This window comes from Corvus moneduloides, chromosome 7 (genome assembly GCF_009650955.1).
Source record: "Corvus moneduloides isolate bCorMon1 chromosome 7, bCorMon1.pri, whole genome shotgun sequence".
Classification (NCBI taxonomy): domain Eukaryota; kingdom Metazoa; phylum Chordata; class Aves; order Passeriformes; family Corvidae; genus Corvus; species Corvus moneduloides.
This window is the reverse complement of record NC_045482.1, coordinates 36,572,957-36,592,300: the sequence shown is the minus strand read 5'-3', so window position 1 is coordinate 36,592,300 and position 19,344 is coordinate 36,572,957. Positions and strand designations below refer to the sequence as shown.

The window sequence follows — 19,344 nt, the reverse complement described above, 5'->3', positions numbered from 1 at the left end:
TCGGACCCCGAGTCTTTCCTCGTTCGCTCATGGCCAGGGGGAGTGATTTAAGTGTCAGTCGTTATTACTCCTCTTTATCAGTGTACAGAATATTCCTCTGCTGATCCTTCCTATCTCTGTCTCAGGACATTAGGAGACACAAACACAGGCTTCTGCCCCTGCTCCTGCCAGCCATGATCCTGTGAGCCGTGAAAGGCCTCTTCTCCCCCTCTCTGCCACCTCCAATAGCTTCTGAGTGCAGGAAAGACATCCTGACTGCATGGATTGGAAAAGGCAGGAGGCAGAATGCTTTGCTTTCATCATCTATTGTTGTGAATAAAAGCCACCATAGCTGATCCTTAGTGTCAAGGCCATAACCTCAACGGGTGAATCCGTGTCGGTTCACAGAACTGGGTCTGCAGCCGTGTCTAGCAGCTGGTCTTGCCTTCTTTTCCCACCTCTTGGTGCTGATGACTATGATTTCCTGCTGAAATTGCAGAAAAAGGTGAAAATTTAGTGCTTTAAGTGCTGCACACACGCACATATGTGTACGAGGGATGACAGAAGCAAATCACAGATTCACAGAATGGTTTGGGGTGGAAGGGACTTTGAATATCTTGTTCCACCCCCTGCCATGGGCAGGGACACCTCCCACTCTCCCAGGCTGCTCCAAGCCCCAATGTCCAACCTGGCCTTGGACACTGCCAGGGATCCAGGGGCAGCCACAGCTGCTCTGGGCAACCTGTGCCGGGGCCTGCCCACCCTCACAGGGAAGAATTCCTTCCCAATATCCCACCTAACCCTGCTCTCTGGCAGTGGGAAGCCACTCCCCTCATCTGGACCCACTCCAACACGTCCACACCATGAAGCGTCAGCAGTTTCAACCTCCTAATAAAGCAGTGCAGTGTCATAGGTGACACTAAAGGTGCCAATAATATTTGGAGGTAAATTTTCCCCTAATCTTAGAAGTCAATTTGCTCTGGGAATTTTGAGGGCTCAGTCCAACCGCGACACAAGAGCTGGCAGAGCTGAGATCACCCCAGACCTCCTGACTCCGGCCCACGGCCGCCACCCGCAGCACCAGGATTTGTTGTTAAATCCCAGTTTCACAAACGAGCTGTTCATTTGGGATATAATGCAGGATCTATCTTTGGGTGTATTTCCATGCATTGTTCAAAGAGTTGCAGCCCAGTCAGCACATTTCAAGTGAAACACAAAGTTGTTCCTAATATGATGAGGGAATTTCTCTGTTGAAGTCTAGGCCAGAGACTTTGGTGAGTCACCAGAAAGTGCTTCTCTCAGCAGCAACAGTTCACCCTTAACTGTTGTTTTGGAACATGGGGCACTACGAGAAAATGAGAACTATCATTTTATCTCCATGTATTTTTACTGAGTTAAATTCTGTTGTATGTTTTCAGTCCTGACTCTTGGAAATGTGAGCAAGTGCTGTGTTGGTGCCAATTCTGTGAATCCCATGTCTCAATCAACCTGGAAGTACAATGATACTATTCATCTCTTCTGGGAAAAAAAATAAAAAGTAATTGTGAAACCTTAAATAAAATCAGAATTCGGATTTAATTTGGAAAAACAGAGATCTGTGAGCTTACCTAGAGCTCTTGAATCCAAAAGCCCATCAGAGTAGGTTTTCTTTGGACATTTTCAGGAGTTCAGAGGATGAGAATGGATGAATACATGTTATCCCTTGGAATTCTTGGATTTGGTTGGCAACACGAAATTGTCAGAAACAAAAAAGGCAAAATAAAAAAAGGCACAAAAATGTCAGAACCTCAGCCTGGCTGGGCCTTAAAAACACCTGAAGTTCAGGAGGTTGGTTGGGTTTGACAGCTCAGTTGCTGATTGTAGCTCATTTGGGAAGGATGAGAATATTTGCAGATGAATTTATGGTTGTGATGAACTCAGGAATTCCTTGACCAAATGGCTGGAGCAACTTCTTGTGAGCAAACCTAAGGCGAGGAAAGCCCCATGTAGATCCAAGCTCAGATTTCCTTCTCCGACTCCAACCTGAGAAGGAAAAAGATCTTCCTTCAAAAAGATCTTCCTTCCTCTGTCACAGCAGATCACAGAATATCTCCCCCCTATTTCCACATGATCCAAGGAATAGAAAGAGGTTTTGGAGCCATGAAAAGCTGCCCTGGATCAATTAGCAGATGAAATCTGTGATGAGGAAAAGACCCAGAGATGAGAAGTTACAGAACTGACTTGTCTCACTGGTGCATCTTCCAGCATCACTCACAGGCAGCAAATGTTAGCTAATGGAATAGCAGTGATATTGTGGAATAATGACTTTGTTGGAAGTTGACTCCAGTTTGAAATTCCCACAGAATGCTTTCACTTTCCCTGGGCCAGGGGAACCCATAGAATGTATAAATTCTCTTCCCAAGGAAACAAAATTAACTACAAATCAGAACAAATATTTAAAAAGAAGGTAAAATCTCCCTTTATCTGTTTTCCTGCTTGCAGGTCAGTGCTTCCAAATCAGTTGAACATCGCTGTACGTTGAATGTAGCATAATGTATGTAAATAGACTGGCAATTAGAATGAAGGGAAATGCTAATATTTGGTGATGTTACAAATGAGGTCATGGCTATTTTTTATGGTTTCTCCTAATAGAATTGTACATTCGCCTTTCAAAAATGTCAGTAAAAGGACCACAGGAAAAGCTATATAAAGAGGGGGTTTTTGCAGTCTTTCTTACAGTATATTTAGAATTTTGACATAATTTGAAATTTATTCTTTTTTTCATTTATTTCTTTGGGGTTCTTTTTCCTCGTCTCTATTGTTGTTTTATGCTTGATGGTTGATTTGCACATAAATTCCTTCTGCTATGTTGAAAGTCACACGGGATCCGGCCCTTAGGGGAAATATTCACAAGAGATTTGGTAAAATATTGGTTTATATTTCACTGATTGTTCCACAGCAGCAAAGAAATATTATGCCACTGTGGTCATTTTAATTTTCTCTATTAAATTGACAAAGGTGGGGGGAAATGAGAACTTGAAATTTAGCTCATCAAAACGAGAAATATTTCTGAAAATCCTAGAAGACAAGAAACTTACTCCATTTTTTTATATATAAAATAAAACAGCGTTCTGAAACTAAAAATAGATAAATACTGAAGTTGTTGCCCAACCAGATATACCTTGTGATGTCTGAATATTTATTCTTGCAGCAACAGAACGGAATTTAATTGTTGGTGGAAGAAAAAAAAAAAAAAGGAAATAAAATTAATGCTAAAATTTGCATTTACAGTATTTCTGGTCCTTTTAGTGTGGGAGGCCCTAAGCTCTGCTTTGGGATCACACACAGGCATGGTATCTAACACAAAAATTATTGTTGAAATGTGAATCTAGAGAAAGGAGAATATTTTAGTTGTGAACTGCTCTGCAATCAGGAATTCAGCTGCCTATCAGAAAATCTGAGGTATCTAATAGGGATTTTGGGCCACCAAAGATCTCAACTAAATAAATGATGATTTCTCTGAAGCTGAAGGCTACCCAGAAGGATAGACAGGGATTTCCAAATGAACTTTTTTACAATAAAAAATTGCTACTTTTAATGGAAATTTAACCCTTCTTTCACAATAAGATTTTTTTTTTTTTTCGAGAGGGAGGAAGTAGAGAAGCAGCTTTGGACAAAAATACCCCAACAACCAAGCCAGAAAAATCAGGGCTCCCTCTTACACTCAGGCTGCAAACATATTTGCATTGGCTTTTAGCTGGAAAGTAATCTGGCACATAGAAACCAATAAATGGTGGGTTTCCAGTGGCTTCCACCTGTTAAAGATTTGCAAGACAGCAGTAGCCTTTTCAAAGCCATTAATAATGCAGAAGGTCAATATCTAAACAGATATATTGAATTACACTCTGTATCATTATAATAGCCAGACTTTTTGTATCACAGGTGATTTTTTTTTTTTCCTGCCATTTGACCCTTTCAAGCTAATTAAAATACACAGTTTGGGTTTTTTGCTAATGTTAGGGATACTATTGTGCTGCTTATCCCAGTGGTTGCACTCCTCAAAATGGATAAAAAAGACACTATCCACTGCAGCAAAGTGTATATTGATTTTTGTTAACTTTGCAGCTCCAGTCACTCAACAAAACTCCCCGAACACCAGAAAATCAAAAAAGTTAAACCCAAAAGTCTTTGAGAAAAGAGTGTTTTCACAACAGTGAGAATATTTCACACCAGTATTTTTTTTTTTCTTCAGATTATTATCAGTTTATGTGGGTTTAGAGGTGTACAATGTATAGAAACATTAGGAGTTCAGTGTTAGTGCTCTGCAGTGATCTGCAATATTTCAGTATTACAAACATTTCATTGCTGAAAAGGTAAAGAATCAGGCAGTGCATTCATTTGCTGTTATGCATTTTCCCCATATGTTTTAAAATCCATAGTAATATCAAATTCCAAAGCCAGGAAATCTGCTGTCGGCGTCTCCCATTGACATTTTCTGTTTGTGTAGAGGAAAATCAGGTCAAACCAAGCCACTAACAGCATCACAGCCCTGTTTCTGCAAAATATTTTGTCACTACAGAATGTGGTGGTTTCGTTGCATGTGTTCCAGTTTTCTGAATTTAGTGATTGATCTCAGGGTGTTTGAGAGCTGAATCTTTGCTGTCTGAGACCTTAAAAAACTCTGACTGTAAAGGTTTAATCCAAACCCCGTTGCCTTCACTGGTAATTGCATCAGACCCTAAACACAGATCACGTAAAGTTGAGTGACTTATATCAACAGAGGGGGATCCCTGATAGTCTTCAAAATAATAGAGAAGCACAGAACCTGAAATTTAAGGAAAAAAATTAAATGAGATTAAATTCTCTTCTACTCAAAACTGTCATTTTAGTATGAAGTTCCTTCAAAATCAACTCATTTTCCTTTTCAGCTAACTTATTTGGTTTAATTAGCAGCAAACACTCCATTGATTCCTGTCCAACAAAGGAAAATTCCGTAGTTCAAATCTCTCTGAAGGAAAATCCCATTCATTTAAATATAGGAATTACAGTTGCAAAACGAAGCAATTTTCCTTAACAATCTGTGAGTGAAAAAGTCCTTATTGGAAGTTAAAACTGCCTTTGAGTGGAAGATTATTTTTCCCAAACCATTATGCCTGTTAGCCAGGAATAGATGTAGAAATTTCCTTTGGAAACTACCTTCTAAAAGGGTAGTGAAAAATCCATGATGATGATGATGATGAATATTATTATTCATTATATTAATAGTAATAATAAGAAGGAGCAATTCTGATTTTGCTAAACAGGAAAGATGTTGGATCTAAAAACACACAAGGGCATCAGCTCTCTGTTTTTGGAAGGTGGAGAGGACTGGCAGTAGGGAGGTGAAGTCAGATACCACAACTTCACATGAATTCTGTGATTCAGGTCATGGATTAAAGCGCATAAAAAGGCTGAGCCCAAGAAACGTTCCTGTTTCTCTCGCTCTGCTCTGCTCAGCCCATCACATATGTGACATGTAAATTCAAACCCGTGGCTCTCACCAACCGGCCAGCTCGAGTACAGTATGTGACACTTTCTCAGATTCCTACTGACACGCAGATATTGCCAAAAATATCATGTCCGACTCTGCACAAAGCTCCACAGGCACAGAAATATTTATTATAAAACATTTGTCTTCAGAGGAGAATACTGGGCTCCAGGAGAGAAGGGTTTTTATGTTCCAGATTTCCCTGTCAGAGATTACGCCGTCTAACAAAACGTGTGCTGAGCCTCTTTGGCAAAAACCTTTTCCCTTAATATTTGATGTTTGCTTAGTTTTGTTTGTTTGCTTGGTTTTATTGCTGTCAGTGTTATTTCTGGTGACTACATGACTCAGAGGGACTAGAAATAAAATTAGAGACTTTCACCTCTAGGTCAACAGTTTCATTCTGGCCCAGAATACAGGGACCTATGTAAAATAACTCATTGATCTCACTCCAGTTCCCAGTTGGCAAGTGTGCATATCACAAACTCTATCATTAAAAAAGGGCAATAAATTGTCATCCTTTGCAGCAGTCCCAGAAGTGAGCTCAGTGTTTGCATTGGCCTTGCTGCTGGATCACCCTCTCCGGGAGGGTGTGTGAGGAGCTGGGGGGTCCTGGAGGTGGGGTTTCCTTTCTCCTTCCTGCTTTCCCTGCTGGAAAGCAGAACAGGGGACTGGATTTTGCAGTGCAGCCTCCCAAATCAACAGTACACCTTTTAGCCAGGTAATCAGATGTAATTTCATAAGCACATGCTGCTTGCTAGCCAAGGCTTTGTTTTCCAAAGGATGTGGTCTTGATCTGCATCAGGTTCCTTCTCTCCCCACTTAACACCATCTGCATTTCTTCCTAGTCACAGGAGTTCCAAATAAATTGCCAAATTCATGGAGGAAAAAGGTGCAGAGAGAGAAAGAATTGGGTAACTCTGTCTTAAAAATTACCTGTTTCACCTGCTGCTCCCAGATCCCAGCTCTGAGATAACAGCTCTCTCCCCCACCGAGATCAGAGCCTGGATCTCTTTCCTCAATTGAAACATAGACAAAAAAAATTGCATCTCTGTGATCTGTAGCAGTAACAAACACTCCTGGCTCGACAGAAAGATTGGAGGGGGGGAGCTATTATATTTCATTTTTGGCATTATTATTGATCCTAACAGGTGTTTTGAACTGAAGACCCCCTGGCTTACAGGGATCTGTACAAACCCTCAGTTTAAGCAACAACAGAGACGTCACTGGTGTTCGTTCACTAAAGAGCTATCCAACCTTTCTTGTCGATCCCTGGATACTTGTAATCCTGCATTCTCCAGCCCATCACATGAGCAGGAGCATTTATCCCGGGATCTCAGCAGCACAACTCCTTGCTGGGTTAATTTATTTCTCTTCCCTCTCCATCCTGCAGGTTCATAGCTGCTTTCCCCTCGTATTTGTGCGTGGCTGGGCCGTTGTACAGGTATGACTGAGTGCTGTCTGCTCCCACTGGATCTGGGATCATTTGTCTTCCGAGATCCAGGCTGGCTGCACCACACGACAGCACACAGTGACAGTAATTTGCACTGATCTGCCCCCACTGCTAGTCCTGCTGCTACAAATAGCAATTGATTATAATGCTGTGGTGTTATTGACTGTCACTATGAACACAAGCTTTATTTCATTTTTAAAGTAACACGCCGCAGATTTACTTAGCAGACATGAAGCAATAACTGCAAAAAAAAAAAAAAAAAATCTAAAAAAATGAAAAAAAAGAACGAAATCAAAACAATTTGAGGCGGGGAGGAGGCAGAGGCAGCATTGCATAAAACACTGGGAAAATTAATTAATGCTACCAGATGATTATGATACTGCAGATGAGCAGAAAAGCTGTAGAGGTTGTGAGGGGATGAATCTGTCCATATTTCAGAGAAACAATGCTGATTTACATCACCTGAGGATCTTGCCTGAAGCATTCAGATCGTGGAAATCTCTCAAATCCATCAGAATGTAGGGAAAAAAAGTGAGCCTATAGAAATCATCATTCTTGTTATTGTCAAAATCTGATCCTGCTGAGGCAGTAAAATGCATTAATGCTGCACTGGATTTGCCCCTTCCTCTGCTTCTCCCTCCCCTCAGTTCGGGATACAGTTTTTGATCCAGGTTGTTAAAAGAGATCCTATTTCATACATCCCTACGTTCTCTTTCTGAATCTTACGTTCTTAGAGCATTAATCTGCAGGATTGTCCCTAGAGTCCATTTGAGATGGGCGCAGAAATTTAGTTCAGGTAATTATCCTTTCTTTTCAAGTGAATTAAGAAACCAGGAATTCCTGCTTATCTGACAGAAGTGTAGATTTCCCTCCTTAATGCTTGTCACCTGCAAGACAAGTCACACAGGTAAATCTCAAACTGTGCCTTTGTGCCCCATCTAAAGTGGATTTTGGATGTCTCTGCGGAGTAATGCTCCAAGGACGTTATAGTTCAGAGAAAATGGTAATGTCTGTGTATAAAATGTGAATTACTTTAATAGGCTTTGGCAGCACAAGTCTCAACAAGACGATCCACCCCTGCTAATCTAGAGCGTACAGTTTTTCTCTCTCTTCTTTTTTTTTTCTTTTTTTTCAAAAAAAAAAAAGAGAAGTCTGAATATAATTTCTCTAAGCTGCAATTTCTAATGCTAACGTTTTACCTTCATTAGGGAGGGGAAGAAAGCTTCTAAGCCACTCTGTTGAGCTCTTGGAGAACATCTTACCTTGAAATTCTGATTTAGGGATAGGCACAATCCATCTGCTTTGCATACCTTTGCCCTTTAAACCAGTATTTGTGACATAAAGAAGGACACAGCTTGCAGAGTAGCTGGTAAGTCTCCTATCCATGATTTTTTGGGTTGTTGTTCTGTTTTTTTTTTTTTTTTTTTTTTGCATGTATATGCAAAGTCAGATTTGTTTCCTTTCCTCCTTTAGGCAAGACAGCTTCTGTATCCTCAAAAAAACTATCTTTGTGTGGAATCACTGGTGTGGTGGTGGTGATGTTGCTTATAACAGCACTAAATATGGAAGATTTATCCTGTTTTGTGTTTTAGGTTCCATTTATCCATTTTATGTGTCTTTATTTAAGACAAACTGCCTAAAGGTTGTCTGTTTTATTGAAAAAATGAGAGAGTAGGGATGGCTGCACCTCAAATGGTTCACAAATCCTGCTTTTGCTGACTTTGGTGTTTGTTTCGTGGGGTTTTGTTGTCGTTTCCTTATGATTTGCTTTTTACTTTGCAGTGCTTTGATTAAGATTATACAGTGATTTTGTGGTATGTGGTAGTGAACATAGAATCCACTCTTCATTCCTTGAATGCCCCTTGCTCCCTGTGGCCCATGGGGTTCCTACATGAGCAGATCACAGGATCCTGCAGAAGATGTCCTGGCTCCCATCCTAAACTGGGGTGCAAATCTTTATGCAGCTGTAAGCCAGCCAAGACCATAAAAAATTTCATAGTCCTGCCTTTTAAAGAATTACTTCTTGTGACTTGTAATATGGTGAAATTGGGAGGAGGGGGGCAGAAAAGCTGCATTTGAGGGTTTTTCCTTATATATGCATTTCAAACAGAGGGATCTTTTTTAAAAAGGAAATTACAGGTATCACTCATTTTACAGCTCTTCCACAGCTCAAATTAAAGCTTAAGCAGCTATGTATTTATCAATTAGCATTATTTCTCTATCCCTGTCTGACTCTCTCTATTGTTGTAACTCCATCAAATAGTCATTTGCTTTTTTTATGGTAATAATCCCTTCAAATTCACTCCTTTCATCTGGATCCCTGTATGTTATTTGTTGTTCTGCTAAATCCCTATTACAGAGGCCTAGGAGTTCCAACGGCCTGACGAATAATTAGAAATGTTTTATCCCTAAGCTTCAAAAGGGTGCTAGAAATAATTATAAGCAAACATTTTATGTAGCATTCCGTATCAATCCTACCCCAGCTTTATGTTGTTTGTGCTTCAGATAGGAGGGAAAGAGGGAGATCCTGGTTTCCACAGCCTAAAGGGGACACACGTTGACGTTGCTGGAGCTTTTGGCTTCTCTCTCCCCTCTTCTCCTGGTGGTAGGATGCTCAGTACATCCCAGGCACCTCGTGGCACCTCTGATTTTATAGGAGTGTGGTTAATTACTGGCCAAACAAAAGGAACTTTGTTATTTTATCAGCAAATTCCCCCTACTCTCTTAGCAGCAACATGACCTACAGACCTGCACTGTGTGTAAATAACGCTGCATCAAACTGGACAAGAAAGCTCAAGTTTTGCAAAGTGAAAGTTGATTATTTAGTCCAGACTAGATGTGTCAGTGCAGCCTTATTCCCTAGCAAATTCTGGGAGCTGTAGCAGCTCTAGCTGTCCTTCAGCAGACCAGACTCACGCCACAAAGTTTTTTACACAGAAGGCAAGGAGAGAGAGCTGCATCTCGAAAGCCTACAAAACTAATTGGAACACACCCAATGTCATTACATTTGACAGCATTTTGAGAAATACCCAATCACTTTGTCATCAATTTTCAATTTTGTCAAGAGAAAGTAGCTTTTCATTGGCAAACAACCTGCTGTCCCCACAGTATTTGTGAAAGTGTCCTGGCAGAGAGTAGTGTCATCTCCAAGAACATTTTTCAGGCTTACTTTCTCTATAAAACTTTTATTGAGGAGTTTTTTTAAAAATCCTTGAAAATTGTGTTAAGATGAAGGGTTTTTCATCCTGAAGATACCAAACCCAGTTATGGCCCAGTATAACAAAGGACATAAATACATGATTAACTTTAAACTTGTCAACGGTCCTTCTAGGTTTCCGAGTTTTGGTGATGAGAAATTTTATCTGTTCACTTCAAAGATACTGCGAAAGTTTAATGTTGAAAAAGAATGAATTGACATTAAAAAAGGGAGAAAAGAATTTGTATTTATCAATCAATATGATGAGGATTCATGTGTGAAAAGCAAAGAACAATGTGCTCAAGGGTAGCATAGTGATACCTTTCTACCAATCCGCTGCTCCTTTTGTTTCTTTCCCTCTGAGGGAAGTTCATTCATCCTTGCTCTTACTTTTCCAGAACAAAAGACAGTCTGATTCAGGGCCTGATTTGCTGGAGATCCATATTTTTGGCCATTTCCTCACCTGAATGTTGTGAAGCCGTGGTACGAAGAAATATGTGAGAAGGAAACCCAGATTGGTTAGATGTGGTTTTCAGTGTTTGCAACACATGGATGCTGTAAGAACCTAGGAAGCATTTTGACTGGCACAGCAGAGAAGAGGATGGAGTTTACCAAAAAGCATTTATCTCAGCAGGTGGACTCTCCCTAACCCAGGGACAGCACTACAGTGTACCTCTGAGGGCAAGCTCGTGAGGGAATTCCACACAGGCAACCAACCCTTCCTTTGATGGGCCCTCTGGCAACCCTAACAGCCACTGGGAGATCTGAAAATCTGTGGCTGCCCCATCCCTGGAAGTGTCCAAGGCCAGGCTGGATGGGGTTTGGAGCCACCTGGTCTAGCAGAAGGTGTCCCTGCCCATGGCAGGAGCTGGAACGAGATGGTCCTTAAGGTCCCTTCCAATATTGCCTCTTTGCTCATGGTGGGAAATTGTGACACTTCCTGGAGGTCTCTTCCTCACCTCTGGAGGTAAAATTCAGACTAAAGTTGCATGAATTATCTGAAACCCTGTCTTCCACTGCACAGGCAACAGGGAAATGGTGTGGGCTTCTGAATAAGCTCTGTAAGAACCCAATGGCTCGTTAAGATCACAGATTGTAGAATCTACAATTTTTCAATTTGGAGTCAACTCCCCTCTGACTTCGCCCCTCTAAAAAATAACTTTAAAAAAAAATATTGTTTGGAAACATTGCAAACCCCCCAAACTATATTTTATGTGCATTGAGAAGCTTATTTGCTTTTTTTATTAATATGCAAATCAAGCATGCTCCCAACTTTCATCACTGCTTAAATACTGTACAAGCATTGTAAATAACCTGCCTATTCAAGTTTTATCTTGTCCACTTTACATTGCACTGCTCTTGTACAGGAAATGGATTGTATTTAATATTGATGGCTCTGTATGTGTCATTTAATCGTCCCTATTGATTGGATTTCATCAGAGTGGGGGCTTGGACAGAAGCTTTGATTATACTGTAAGGAGTCTTTGCAGTTTTCTGTTACTCAACACCATATCAATGCACCTTCTGGTGTGATATCACTTTCACGATCAATACCTGGAAAGAAAATAAAAAAGAGGCCTCCAGGAAAGGAAAGGGAAAAAAACCCCTGAATCAGCCTCTAATTCCCTTTCTGCACATAGATTAAACCTCTGCAACTCAAAGACCATTTATTGTGTGGTTTAACATAAGAAACGGGGGGAAAGAAAAAACCTGAAAGAGTCTCCGTGGGTTGTTTGTTTAATTTCTACATCATTTTTTATTTATAGGCGTCAACTGTTCCTTTCGGTGTCCCTGGCTGATGTTTGATGGTGTGTAATTTTTAACAGTTACATGTCATGTCTCAGTTAACTGTTTCTCTTGATCTGAAAATAGTGCTATAAATGTATTATTTGGTCAAACAGATGCATAGGGGACATTTTGCTTTTCAATGTGCTTTCTACTGCGAATGGAATGTCTTAGAGCTTTCAAAGATCATCCTTAAATTGACACTGTCCCACGGTGGCTCGACCTCATCCTCACTCCAGAGCCACACTGGTTTGTGCTCCTCCATCCCAGCCTCCCAACACCAACCATAAGAGCCAGGCAGCAGGAAACAATCATTCCCTGAGGAATATTAACACACAGCAGATGGGTATTTCATAGTGCTGGTGAGAGGGTTTCCCCATCTGGGCATCCTCAGTTGAAATGCAGGCGCTGACGTGCTCGTAAATCCAGCTTCTGGGTGGATGACAGAAAACATCGTTCCGAGTTGTATCAGAGTAGGGAGAACATACATAGCTCCTCCAAAGTTGTTTGTACTCTGGTTCTCCTCATTCATTGTCCTGAGATGAAAGGGAGTTTATGGGCTTATTTATGAGCTTCTCATCTTTTCCAGGCTGGTGACCCTCTAACTGAGATACAACCGATATTTAAGAATATTGATAATGTTTGTAGCTTATTTTTAAAGGAAAGTGGATCTAAAATTTTTTTTGGAGTAGTGAGGGTGTCACCAGTAAAGTCTCCATGGACATGGATGCATGGTGCTCTGGGAGAACGGGAAAATACAAGTTGAGCCTTGACATAGAGAATGGTGCAAAGGAAAATTGAGTTAGTCTTGGTCTAGATTGCAGTGACAATTTAAAACTTCTGACACAGACCTTGACTAAGTTTTCTTGGTCCTTCCAGATGAGTGACCAACGGTTTCTTAGGAGTAACTGTTTCCTTAAAATGTTTGTCCCTGGAGAGATAAGTGCATTTCTGTTGACACAGGGCTAACCTGACCCTCTGATTTTGCATAGAAGTAGTTTTCTTAGGCTCCTTAAAACAGAATGAAGGGATTTGTGTTCAACAGGAAGAATTGTGACAAACACGAAAAATACGTGCCCTGTGCGCATAACATTCATCAGAGAGGGCTACAAAGCCAGGTGTGGCTGTTTCTGCTGACAAACACCCCCACATCTGCCCAGCAAAGACACAGGCACAGAAACCAATTGGGGACTGACCAGACAGTCCACATTTCTTTGCTCCATCAGACGCATCTCTGAGAGATGTTTTTGAGTTTTATAAGCAAGAAAAGGCAGAAACTGTCAGAGACAAATTGTGTTTCCTTACGCGGAGTGACGCCGAAGGTCTTGGGCTGGTGGCACTCTCCTGTGTGCCACAGGAGAGCAAGCAGCGTGTCAGTGGGACAATGTGAGTCTCAGTGTGGAGGAGAGAACTGGAGAAGGCTGCCTAAAGTGACAGGTATTTACCCAAAAGGCTACAGACGGATGCAAGCATCTGAGCTGCTAGACTTGAAGGATCCTCAGTCTAAAAAACAAAAGTATGGTGTTAGGAAAGTGCAGTGCCTGAACAGATGTAACTTACTCATAAAAAGAAGTGCCTGTAGGCTTCCTAGCAAAGCCAGAAGTGGCTTCTAGCCCTGAAAAGACCTCCACTGTGGCAACTGGGATTTTCAAATGTCTTTTCTCTGCCTCTCTGTTGTTGCATTTCTCTACTTGAATAGTTGCATTAACATATTTCTGTCAAAACTTGTAGAGAAGCAGCAGTTTTAATGTAGATATTGCCAAACATTAATGGAACCCTGATTTTCCTGATTATATTTAGCTATTTGCAAGAGAAAACGGATTTGAAGAGTTCCCAAACAGGGAATGGGATTGTATCATGTTTGTTCTGGGGAGTCCCATCACTGAATTTTGACAGTGAACTTTCTTGGGAACAAACCCAAATAACTTATTAAAAGTAGACTAATGAATATCTGGTCCAATGATGAGGAAAACAAATACTTTATTCAGCCATTCTTCACCTGGAATTATCATGATTCCTCCTACCCAGACTTCTAGGGAAAAGAAAGAATGAATTTTGGAGTCCTTTGTCAAGTGTTTATATGGGCTCAGAGGGGCCCCACAACTCTCCAGAACAAACCATTATGGTTTCTCTGATATCAAGGACCAAGGATTAGGTAAATGTAGCCTAGTGGAGCCAGAATGTGCTGTGGTGAAAGTTGTGCACAAACCTGGATGGATTTAGAGCTCTCCCAAACAAGTTCAGAGGATAAATCACCACATTTCATGACATGCAAGTTCAATGCAAAAATATCTGAGGGTGAAAACGCTCCCTTATTTCTTTAGAGACCTGTGGAGAGTATCCACGTAATATGGATAAATTCAGCTGTCAAGATCTTTCATAGTGATGTCATAATGCTGATGAGACAGACCTTCCTTGTCATGTGTCATGTGCCCTCCAAATACGTGCTTGATCACCTTCATTCTTAAGAAAACACATAAAATGGCAAAATGAAAACTAAATGTCTCATTATGAAAATGGAACAAATAAAAACACATTCCTGAATTAGAGCTGTATTCATTTAAATGTGGTCTTAATATTGGAAGATTCCTGATAAAATAACAGTTGCATCATGAGTACCCAAATAACTTTGGGTCAGTAGGTAATAATTATATGCTTTATGATGTTGAGTGCATTGGATTCTTCTTTAAGTTAATTTTTCAAGGTTAATTTAATTGTAATGACAGTTAGAGAGACTGGATCAGCCCATTCGAAAATAACTATTAACCCACTAGACTGTTGCATCTCGTTGGGCACGGTGCTTGCCAGGAGAAAGCCATGACCATCAAGGACAATGCCCAGCATAAGGAAAGTGGAAACTGACTTATCAGAAACAATTAATTTGGCAGTTTTAGACAGCAACTTCAGAACTTTATTTAATACTGCTTGGAAGTAGTAGAAATCACTGAAATCTTTACTGAAAGAAGAGCTTTGAGTTGCACATTCTTGTGTCTTCTGTTGGATTATCTGTCTACTGCTGGACATCTTTTGGCCACTGCAGCTGATGCACATTCTCATGCTGGATTCTGCATATTCCTCTCCTGTGGGGCTATCGAGACCACAAACCCCTACGGTAATTACCAGATGGAGATGATGCTCGGTCAGAACCAACCTGTGCCACATTCGGGTTGGTGACCTAAAGGTGAAAAGCTTTGATTCCCATTAATAACACCTTGAGCCTCTCTGACCTCCAGGCTGTGATTAAAAGCCCATTAAATTCCCTCAGTAGCTTTGGCTCATATTGTTTGCGTTTTGCATTATTATTGTGTATTGTTTGATAATCTAATTGTATTATTTGATTAATTTAAGGCGCGAGCATTTTTCTGTTCCACGTTCAAGAATTCAGTGTGTTGAGGGCTCCCTTCACCTAGGAAATCTCTTTTTGTTTTGCTCTGTATTTCTCAGCGGGTGAGCAAACTGCTTTCCTTTGTCTCATTGCTCAGAATAACAAATGTCAAAGCTTGGAACCTGGTAATTTGGCAATTTTAGACAATCGCCTCATAACCACGTTTCAGTACACCTTTGAAGCGGTGGAAGTTCAAAGGCTCCGCAAAGACGAGCCTTGCTTTCCCTGTTGCTATGAGTCATTTGAAGTAATTGGTCCTGTCTGATGTATGTTTTGAACTGAGGAAGTAGTGCTTTATTACCACAATCAGATACAGGTTTTTAGCCAAGGAAGTGGAGTTTTCCTCACAGATGTAGATGTCTGCTTGATAAGGCAGAAAACAGACAGATGTGCCTCTGCACTGGGGAAGAGGTGTGGAGAAGGAGCAAACACAAGAGCTGAGAAAATTCCATGAAGCTACATGAGAGGGGATTTGGAAGCCTTCCCAGTAAGAAAATTTCTCAAAAGCAAGGAAACTCGCCTTTTAGAGAGAAAAATACTTAAAGTTTTATATATCAAACAAATACGCCTATCATCGGGTTTTCAAGTGCTTAGACTGGAGAAAAAAATCAGATTAAAGACTCTGAAGGTATTTTAAACAATGTCGCCTAATTTTAGGCTCGCCATTGGGAGTCTGCTGTTCCATTTCCCATAAACATATGCTAACTGTTCTAAAAGTTGGGGGGGTTTAAAATTTGATATTATAAGGTATCATTGCACGTTAAGGTGGCTTTTGGAATAATACAATGTAAGATTAAAGCCCAGAATTTATGTTCGCTCTTATCAGTGACTAATGCCTGACGTACTGTGAGGAAGTACCTCTCTCTTGTAAATATTTTACTAAAATTAGAAAGAGAAAAGTCCTGCCAGAACCACATCTATGCTTTTGGACGTGCATAAGAGCATCCCACAGAGCTGAAGGGATTCTCTGCTCCCTGACGGAGAAGTGTTGAGTTGTGACCCCAGCCTGGGGCTCGCCAGCTCCTGGAGGCAGAAACCTTGTGCTCAGATGTGCTGAGCTCAGTCCGTCCATGTGTGCCACAGATAGGGGTGGGAGGGCAGTTTCTGGCACTAGGAGGGCTTTCCTTTCTCAGTCCCCTTCTGAGTTGCTCCCACTGGCTGTGGTGGATCTACATCGTGCCATATCCAGCGGACTCTTCGGTGCTGGTCTCCTCATGAGACAATGACAGTGCTGATGGGGGGTGTGCACATTATTCATTACTGAGAAGGACCATTTTTTCTCCAGGCAGAGAAATCTTGAGGAGGAATCTCTGCTCCCAGTGCTGCATTGCAGAGGCCAGGGAAACACAGTAAAACTCTGAATGGTACTGGGGAATATCCATTTCAGTTTGTGAGTGGTGTCCAGAGCACATTAAGGAAAGAAGGACTCATATTTCAAAGGCAAGGGAGACCTTGGATATGCTGCTGTGTGCTTTTGAGTGGAAAGCCAGTACAGCAAGAGTGGTAGACTCAGGTGTTTTGTAGCACCTTTTTTTTTTCTCTTGCAGGTGGTGACAGAGTACAGAAGTGGCTCGGGTCCAGCCAGTTTCAATTGATCAGCTCTTTTTTATCAGTTTTACGATATCGCATTTACTTAATATCACATGGAACAAAGCAAATGTCTGCTGGGAAAGGCTGGGCTGCTGTTCAGCTGACAAATGAGCTGCCCAACGTGCTGTATCTCCTCTGTGCCCCTGTGTATTTACCTGCACCTCCACCTCAGCCATCATTTTTCTCTTTGCCATCTGGGCTCCGGTTGCTTTGGCCGAGTGTCACCTTCACAAATCAAAGGGTTGCATGTGCAAACTTTCCTGGAGAGAGAGGTAAGGTGTTCTGCAGCAGGAAAAAGAACATGTGAGCACAGATTTGGAAGGAGAACTCAAGACCTGGGCTATCCCTCATGTCCATTGAAGTCAGTGCAGGTCATCTTTTTACTCTTTAAGAGCTTTGGCCGGTGCTCTGGGTTTAGTTTTCATCTGGGTAAGTGTAACAAGCTCTTAGCTCAGCTTGAATTTTGCCCACACAAATATTCATATATAAATATTTGAAGATCTTTCCTTCTTTAAATTAATTTTCAGTTTTGTACTAGATCAATGGTAAGGGAACAAAATGATCATAGCAGAGATTGTGGAGAGATGGGCACTGATAGCTTTGATGATGTCTCCAGTGTTTTTTGACTGTTGAAAACATCACATTTCCATTTAATCTAATGAAATGGGGTCTGATCTCATCCCCCATTTGTGCCCATCACAAAGCTGTCACACATTTTGATACAATAAATATTCTTATGATCAGTGAAATTGCCAAACCAAATTATGGTGATGGTAGGTTAACCCAGTCTCCTGCCCTCTGTGAGAGTTGCTGCCACACACAAGCACAAAAACCTTCTTGCTCTGCAGCAACAGGGACTTCTCCTTCTTTCTATTCTTTATGTATTGTAAAGATAATTAATACTTATTGATATGCATATAGATTTTATTCATTTTTTTACCTTTTTAAATTTATTTTTTAATTTTTAAGTTTTAAGTTTTTAAGGCTCAGTAATGTTTTGGGTTTTTTTTTTTTTTTTTCACAGAAATGGGTAATTCCATTTTTTATCTAGGAGAGCACATGAACACGGTTAAAGGGGCAGAAGTGCAGCAGTTTGGCAGAGCCATTCCAGAAGCTGCAGTTACAGTTTACCCACATTTCTCCTGGCAGTCTGTGAGCATCCTTTGAAAAAGAAAACCTCACCAATAACTTACGAAGTAAATTGGTGAATCAAAAAAAACCCCTATGCCAGCAAACTGGAATATTATTAAAACTGGAATGTTACCTTTTCTACAGAATGAACTCAACATCCAGATGTGGGCACAGGATCCACCAGCACTCCTCTAAGCCAGCAGGGATCCTTGTGTTGTAAAGACGGAATCACATTTCAGGCTTGAGTCTATTACACAGCAGCAGTTCCTGTTGAGAGCATCTCCCGGCATCCAGCTCAGTAATTTCAACAGAAAAAAAAGCCTCTGTGGCACTGATTAATGGAAAGGCCTGGATATACTGGTGGATCTGGAAAGCATCTCATAATCTTTGACAGACAAGATGTTTCTTATTCTGAAGGGATTTGATCATTGTTTATGAAATTATGTGAGTGACATAGCATCACTGTTATTTTTATCCTGGCATTACAGCTGGTCTAATAATTTGGGTAATAAAGTTACTTATTTTGGCAATAAATCATCAAATGTATCCAGAGTTCTTATCAACATTTTCATTTATTCATATTCCTTGTCAGAACTCTTATCAATATTTTTCCACATTTGTTTTTCTTTTAGAAATCCTCTAATTTAAACTTCTATTAAACTTGTATTAATGCAAAACAGTTGATTTATTTGAAATGGTGACATCATTTTACTCCAGTCTGTAGAGGTTTACACTTTGCCTAAATTAAAGTGTCCACACTGACTTCAGCAAGAATATGTCCAGTTTATCAAGTGCCTGTCTAAATACATATTTTTTTATTATACACCGAATTTTCATTTCTGTCTCCATATGTACATATAGCTGTGCTTGAACCTGTGTGAGCATACATTTGTATTCCTCATTTTCCCACGTTATTTCTGACTACTAGTCCTTTCCATTTCCACAGGAGAATCACAGAAGCATTAAGGCTGGGAGAGACACCCCCAAGATCATCAAGTCCATCTTTCTACACACATTTGAGGGAAATATTTGCAGTAGTTTCATTAATAAAAATGTTGTTTGAGATAAACATAAAAAACCAATAAAAATAACTGAAAATTATTACAACTTGTAATAACCTATCTCAAAATTTCTGGAAAATAGAAGGTAGAACAATGTCTCTGATAGTTGGATGGGTGAATAACACATTTTTGCTGGGAAGGGAGAATGCAAACCCATCCTGAAGGAACAAGAGGTGGGATGCAAACACCAGAACTGACTCTACCATAGGTCAAGACCAGCCACCTACTACCAGTAGTAACTCAGGTTTCAAGGAAAGCTGA

At 40.6% G+C, this 19,344-nt stretch overlaps 1 long non-coding RNA gene across 1 annotated transcript in view; it reads left to right on the top strand.

Annotated features, from left to right (window-relative positions):
* The window catches only part of LOC116446810, a 242,120-nt gene extending 222,997 nt beyond the window's left edge, over positions 1-19,123 (top strand). The window contains exons 3-6 of the long non-coding RNA XR_004241384.1: positions 6,876-6,926; positions 8,144-8,304; positions 16,849-17,163; positions 17,916-19,123. This is a non-coding gene — a long non-coding RNA (uncharacterized LOC116446810). The remainder of the gene's footprint in view (positions 1-6,875; positions 6,927-8,143; positions 8,305-16,848; positions 17,164-17,915) is intronic.
* The last annotated feature ends 221 nt before the right edge of the window (positions 19,124-19,344 follow it).